General features: G+C 43.2%; 2 pseudogenes; both read right to left on the reverse strand.

The window, feature by feature from the left end:
- Positions 1-642: 642 nt before the first annotated feature.
- LOC108525386 (alanyl-tRNA editing protein Aarsd1-like) lies at positions 643-2,295 on the reverse strand (annotated as a pseudogene).
- Positions 2,296-5,061: 2,766 nt separating this feature from the next.
- LOC108525385 (uncharacterized) lies at positions 5,062-5,670 on the reverse strand (annotated as a pseudogene).
- Between the last annotated feature and the right edge of the window lie 1,878 nt (positions 5,671-7,548).

Raw genomic sequence — 7,548 nt, forward strand, 5'->3', positions numbered from 1 at the left:
AACAAAATACTAGCAAACTGAATTCAACAATACATTAGAAAGGTCACTCATCATGACCAAGTAAGATTTATTCCTGAGACCCAAGGTGGTTCAACATACACAAATCAATGTGATACATCAATATCAATAGAATGAAGGATAAAAACCTTATGATCATTTCAATGGATGCTGAAAAGCATTTGATAAAATTCAACATCCCTTCATGATAAAACTCTCAAAAAACTAGGGATAGAAGGAACATATCTCAACATCATAAAAGCCGTATACAGCAGACCCACAGCTTGTATCATACTGAATGGGGAAAAACTGAATGCTTTTCCTCTAAGATCTGGAATGCAACCAGGATGCCCACTGTTGCCTCTGTTATTCAACATAGTACTGGAAGTCCTAGGTAGATCAATCAGTCAAGACAAAGATGTAAAGGGCTTCCACATTTGAAAGGAGTCAAATTATCCTTGTTTGCAGATGATATGATCTTATAGTTGGAAAACCTAAAGATTCCACCAAAACTATTAGAATTTATAAACAAATTCAATAAAATTACAGGATAGAAAATTAACATACAAAAATCAGTAGCATTTCTTTTTTTCAAGTCAAGCTATTTAATCATCCAAAAGACTCCTTCTGTGGTAAGAGGCGTTCTCACTTCCTAGCACTGTGTGTGCTGATGTAGTTCTGCAGAAGTGATATCACCTCTGACTGCTGGCTCATGTTGGTGACTTTGCCCTGAAAGCAGCCTTTCTTCCCTACTTCTTTGCCTTCTAGGACTTCATCCACCCTGGGCTCCAGGGTTTCCATGGTCTCAGGTGGCCCTGCCAGTAAAAAGAACCTAGCACCTTTCTCATCACCCATGATTAAGAACAGGAAGGAATCCTCTGACCCATTCTCATTGGCAACGATATTCATGAACTATGAATCACCCTCCTTCCTGTGTAATATGACCACATCCCCCCAGTCTGGGTCGGTCCTGAGGCTATGGGCAATGTGCACAGCTGAGTCTCTGAGCAGATTCAGGTTGTTCTGCAGGAGCTTGGTGTAGTTCTGGAGCTTTTTCTTTTTTTAATTAAATTATTAACTAATNCAGATTCAGGTTGTTCTGCAGGAGCTTGGTGTAGTTCTGGAGCTTTTTCTTTTTTTAATTAAATTAAATTAACTAATTAATTAATTTTTGAGACAGAGTCTCTCTCTGTCGCCCAGGCTGGAGTGCAGTGGTGTGATCCTGGCTTACTGCAGCTCCGCCTCCTGGGTTCACACCATTCTCCTGCCTCAGCCTCCCAAGTAGCTGGGACTACAGGTGCCTGCCACACGCCTGGCTAAGTTTTTGTATTTTTAGTAGAGACAGGGTTTCACCGTGTTAGCCAGGATGGTCTCGATCTCCTGACCTCATGATCCGCCCGCCTCAGCCTCCCAAAGTGCTGGGATTACAGGCGTGAGCCACCGCGCCCGACCACATTCTGGAGCTTTTTCACTGCTTCCGTGTGATCCTCTGCTCCACACTTAAGCAGAGTGATTCAGTGCTTTTTCAGTTTCATGACTTCTCTTCATCCACTTCAGCATCTGGTTCCCAGCCAGAAATATCAGGTTGATTTTATTCCTTTTCCTCTTCTCGGTGCCTAGAATCTTAGTGACTGGAAGGTCACGGAGATTGCTCATGGGGATCCAACAGCACGTGTTGAAATCAACACCCTTGATGGTAACAATTCCAATGGGCCCAGCATGATCATCTGGCAGACCCCAGCCTCTCACCTGCTCCACCTCAGGATCATTCAGGCTCAGTTCTCATACTTTCTTGAGCAGCTGATCTCTGATATTTTTATTGACACTCTTTTCAGTGGCAGTTATTTTCTCTGCATTCACAGAGGGGCTTTCCAGTTCCATCACACTCTGAAATCTCCCTAACTCCCATGATGTTGTTTTTAACTCAGACAGATAATCAGCAACTGCTGTGATGAGATACTGCCCTTAATGCTGCTGCATGTGGTCAAACCTCCACTCCCAGTCTACCCAGACCAGGACCTGGCTTCCAGGATCCAGGGGTGTCTGTGTGAAATGATCAGCCTGGGCCCCCGAGCGGGTCACTCCCAGTACAGAGATGTCATTGATTGTACCACCATCATCAGGCTGTTTTTCACCCTCAGGGAAAAGCGCAGCATGTCTTGCAGCACCGTATGAAAACTGCCCAGCACTTATTTTTTGCCATTGCTCCCTTCTGTCTGCAGCTCTGTGCAACCACAAGAGATTATGGGTGGTGGTGGACTCCTGGGCATTGCTATTCTGCTGATACCAGAACACCATCACGGCCATCTCTCAGGCATCAGTAGTGTTTCTATATGCCAAAAGTGAACAATCTGAAAAAGATATTAAAAAGTAATCTCATTTACAATAGCCAATAGTATTAAATAAAATTAAATACCTAGGAATGAACCAAAGAAGTTAAATATCTCTATAATGAAAACTATAAAACACTGATGAATGAAATTGATGAGATCACCAAAAAATGAAAAAATATTCCATGTTCATGGATTGGAAGAATCAATATTGCTAAAATGTCCATACTACCCAAAGCAATCTACATATTCAGTGAAATCCCTATAAAAATACCAATGACATTCTTCACAGAAATATGATCCTAAAATTTATACAGAACCACAAAGACCCAGAATAGCCAAAGCTATCCTAAGCAAAAAGAACAAAACTGGAGGAATCACATCACCTGACTTTAAATCATACTATAGAGCTGTTGTAACCAAAACAGCATCATACTGGCATAAAAGTAGATACACAGACCAATGGAACAGTATAGACAACCCAGAAACAAATCCACACACCAACAGTGAACTCATTTGTGACAAAGGTGCCAAGAACATGCACTGGGGAAAATACAGTCTTTATAAATACTCCACAAGTACAAGCAACCAAAGCAAAAATGGACAAATGGGATTACATCAAGTTTAAAAGCTTCTGCACAACAAAAGATACAATCAACCAAGTGAATAGACACCCCTAAGAATGGGAGAAAATATTTGCAAACTACCCATCTGACAAGAGATTAATAACCAGGATTTATAAGGAGCTGAAAGAACTCTACTGGAGAAAATCTAGTAATTCCAGTCAAAAATGGGCAAAATATTTGAATAGGCATTTCTCAAGAGAAGACATACATATTGCAAAGAGGCATATGAAAATGTGCTCAACATCATTGATCATTAGAGAAATGCAAATCAAAACTACAATGAGATCATCTCACCCCAGTTTAAATGGCTTATATCCAAAAGTCAGATAATAACAAATGCTGGTTAGGATGTGTACACTGTTTGGTGGGAATGTAAATTAGTACAACCACTATGGAGAACAGTTTTCAGGCTCCTCAGAAGACAAAAAATATTTAACTACCATATGATCCAGAAATCCCAGTGCTTGGTATATACCCAAAAGAAAGAAAATCAGTATATCAAAGAGATATCTGCATGCCTATGTTTGTTGCAGCAGTGTTTACAAGAGCTAAGATTTGGAAGCAACGTAACTGTTCATCAACAGATGAATGGGTAAAGAACATGTGGTACATAGACACAATGGAGTACTATTCAGCCGTAAAAAAGAATGAGATCCAGTCATTTGCAACAACATGGATGGAACTGTAGATCATTACATTAAGTGAAATAAGCCAGGCACAGAAAAACAAATGTTTCATGTTCTCATTTACTTGTGGGATCTAAAACTCAAAACAATTGAACTCATGGAGATAAAGAGTAGAAGAACGGTTACCAAAGGCTGGGAAGGGTATTGGGGGCATGTGGGGGAGGTGGTGGTGTTTTATGGGTACAAGTAATAATTAGAAAGAATGAATAAGAACTACTATTTGATAGCACAACAGGGTGACTATAGTCAATAATAACTTAATTGTACATTTTAAAACAACTTAAAGGGTGTGTTGAATTGTTTGTAACTTGAAGCATAAATGCTTGAGGGGATGGATATTTCATTCTCCATGATGTGCTTATTTCACATTGCATGCCTGTATCACATCTCATGTACCGAATAAATACATACCTCTACTATGTGCCCACAATTTTTTTTCCCAAACTATTGCATTTATTATAAACAAGGGTGCAGACCGTAGACTCTCAGAAACACAACAGATACGAAGCTGAGACAGCTTTGGTGAAACAATAACTGAGAGACAGGGAACACCAAGGTATTCATGTCTGCCATCCAGGGCCCCACACCCCACCTTTGGTCCAGATGGCCCCTTGGCCCAGGTGTCCCTGCTGCCAGAACACACTGGACTGGGGTTCAGAAGTTGCATATTCTATGAGGCTGGTGTCAGGGGAAGCAGGGACTCACAGTTGCCAGGTTGTCCCTCTCCTCCTGGCAATTTCCCTCCACAACCCAGGGGTTTCAGTCTCACATCAATTATCACATTTTAAAACAGAAAACAAGGCAAAATGTTTGGTTAAAATAAAATGAAAACACTGCAGGAAAGAGACCTGAGTGTGCTGGTGGACAGACCACCCTGTTCACCTGTGGGAAGGGCAGGGCCAGCAAGGGCAAGAGAGCTCCCTGTGGGTAGCTAGGCTCTGTGTGTGGCCCTCCAGGTGGTCCTAGGGAGGATGCAGGGACAGGGACAGTCCAGGTAGACAGCTATCAGGTAAATAAGGCTCTGTCTGAGGTGTTCTGGCATCAGGAGGTTGCCTGACCCCCAATGGGCATGACACAGGCTCCAGGGAGCAATGGGACATCTGCCCAAAGGATCAAAGCCCAACTTGGTCAGATCCCAAGCTTCACCTGCATCATGTCTCTGGCTCTGCAAAGGGTACCCCCAACTCTGGGGACAAACCTTGCCCTTGGGCAGCAGCTGGCTACATTGCCAAAACCAGGACACATTGATATCATACTCACAGAAAGCTGCACCATCCTGATGTGACAGGCCACACTTGCTCACCCTAGGGTAAGCTGGAAAAGAACTCCAGATATGCCCTGGAGAGCCCCCCACCTCTCAGGGGCCACCTCGCAGGGTGCTCCCCACCCCATTCTTTGGCTTGAGATTTTAGTAAGCATAATTTCAGGTGAGGAAGAGAAGAAAGTCTGGTCCCAGCCCACTCTGGCAAGGATCGTTCCCCACCTCATCAGCATCAGAGGAAGCCACATATACAGGCAGGACACACACAGCACACACGGGGCATAAGGAACCATGCCTTCACACCACTCACACACACACAATATAACCTAGTGGCAGCCGGAGAGGCCGGGGCATGCTCAGGGAGCCACCTTCAGAGCATCTATGTAGGCCGGGTTGTAAGGAGGCTGGCTTGTGGGGTATGGCACGGTTGCTCCTCCGGCTAGGGTCTCATGGTAGGCCGGTGGGCCCATGGACTGGGCCGAGTAAGGTGGTGGGTACTGTGTTGGGTAGGGTGCTGCTGGCATCCCTGGCTGGGGAGCATGGGGTTGTAGCCCTGGTAGCTCAATCCAGGGTAGCTGGGTGGCACACTTGGAGGCTGAGTGTAAGGGGCGTGCACCACAGTGGTGAACGTAATGGTGGTGACAACCGGATGCGGTCGGTGTCACATCTTGTATAGGCAGCAGCAGGAGCAGGTGAAGCAGATGATGATAGTGATGACAGACAGCACAAAGATGGTCAGGCTGATGGCCACCCGTAGCTCTGAACCCCATGTTAGCCTCTGCCTTCACCCAGGGGCCTCCTGCACCCCTGGACTTCCCCTCTTTCCATCATGGGCCACTCAGTTTCAATTTCCTCCCCTTTCAGAGAAAAGGAAAGCAAATCTCCTCCCACAAAATTAGAAAAAAATAATAATACAAGGAAAGTATCAGGCGGGGTGCGGTGGCTTATGCCTGTAATCCCAGCACTTTCGGAGGCCAAGGCAGGCAGATTACTTGAGGTCAGGAGTTAGAGACCAGCCTGGCCAACATGGAGAAACTCTGTCTCTACTAAAAGTACAAAATTAGCTGGGCATGGTGGCAGGTACCTGTAATCCTAGCTACTTGGGAGGCTGGGGCAGGAGAATCGCTTGAACTCAGGAGGCGGAGGTTGTAGTGAGCCAAGATTAGACCACTGCACTCCAGCCTGGGTGACAGAGTAAGACTCCGTCTCAAAAAAAAAAAAAAAAAAGTATCAAAGACCATTGGGTCATGTCAAAGAGACTCAGAAGTCAATTTGATGAAAATCTCACAGGCCAAATATGGGACAATCTGAACATCAATAAAAATCATAACTGCAATGGACTGTAAGCATAAAATATGTCTCACACAAAGATTTCATATTGATATTTGCAAAAAAGTAATGTTCCTGTTGGTTGAATTGTGTCTCCAAAAAACATTCATATGTTGAAGTTTGGCTCAGTGGTGCATGCCTATAGTCCCAGCTGCTCAAAAGGCTGAAGCAGGAGGATAAAGGTCAGAGGTTCAAGGCCGTAGTGAGTTATAATCATGCCTGTGAATAGCCACTACACACTAGCCTGAGCAACATACTGAAACTCTGTCTCCAAAAAAAGAGTCCAAATGTTGAAGTCCTAACCTTCAAAACCTGAATGTGACAATAATTAAAGTTAGGATTTTGAAATGGTAATTAAAATAAAATGAGAAGCATGTTAGTAGAAGCCTTGATTCCTTTGAAGTGACTATTGGTAGAAATACGGACATTAAAATGATTTTGGTGAAGGCTCAGAAGGAAAAGAGAAGAGCTGTAAAGAGAGAAAGCTTCTGTCATCTTATGGAATATATATATCATCATGAACATCATATGGTAAAATACGAATGTTTAAGGTTCTTCTGGTGTGGTCTCAAACAGAAATGAGGAACATGTTATTGGAAACGGGAGGAAAGGTTATTCTTGTTATAAATTAGCAAATAACTTGGACAAATTGTGTTCTAGTGTTTGGTGGAAAGTAGAATTTATAAGTGATGAATGAATATTTAGCTGAGTAGATTTCTAAGCCAAGTGTCAAAGACCTGACCTGGCTTCTTTTGCTGCTTTATAGTAAAATGTGAAAGAAAGAATTAATTTGAGGAATGACTTTTAAGTAAAAGGGACCAGACTTGAAGATTTGGGAAATTCTCATCCTATTCATATTGCAAAACTTAGAAAGTGTGTTCTGGAGAGAACATCAAGGATATGTCTGGAAAACAATTTACTAAAGATATTACATGTGCAATTCATAGATCCAATGAACAGCTCAGCAGAATCCAGGAATAGAAAGGCAGTTGTCTAGGAAATATATGTGGACGACTCTCTTGTCTGATTTTGTACCTACTTTGAATTGCACAGGAGGCCCAAAAGGGTTTTGAGAATTTTGTACCAGCAGAAATGCTGCTAACTTGGACTGAAGGGGACAGAGATGGGATAAAATGAAGGAAGGCTGTTGGACTTCTGGAATTCTATAGAATGGGCCAATAGAGCTATCCAGCTGTAAACATGTCTTATCCTTCAAGAAAAGACAAGAATAACCCAAAGGTAGATCAGAGGTCAGCAGGGCTGTCACTTCTCCCTTGGGCTCAAAGGCACAGGCCCAGGGAATGTGACCGTATCCTCCA

The sequence above is a fragment of the Rhinopithecus bieti genome, unplaced genomic scaffold, assembly GCF_001698545.2.
Source record: "Rhinopithecus bieti isolate Rb0 unplaced genomic scaffold, ASM169854v2 scaffold_45509, whole genome shotgun sequence".
In the NCBI taxonomy this organism is placed as follows: domain Eukaryota; kingdom Metazoa; phylum Chordata; class Mammalia; order Primates; family Cercopithecidae; genus Rhinopithecus; species Rhinopithecus bieti.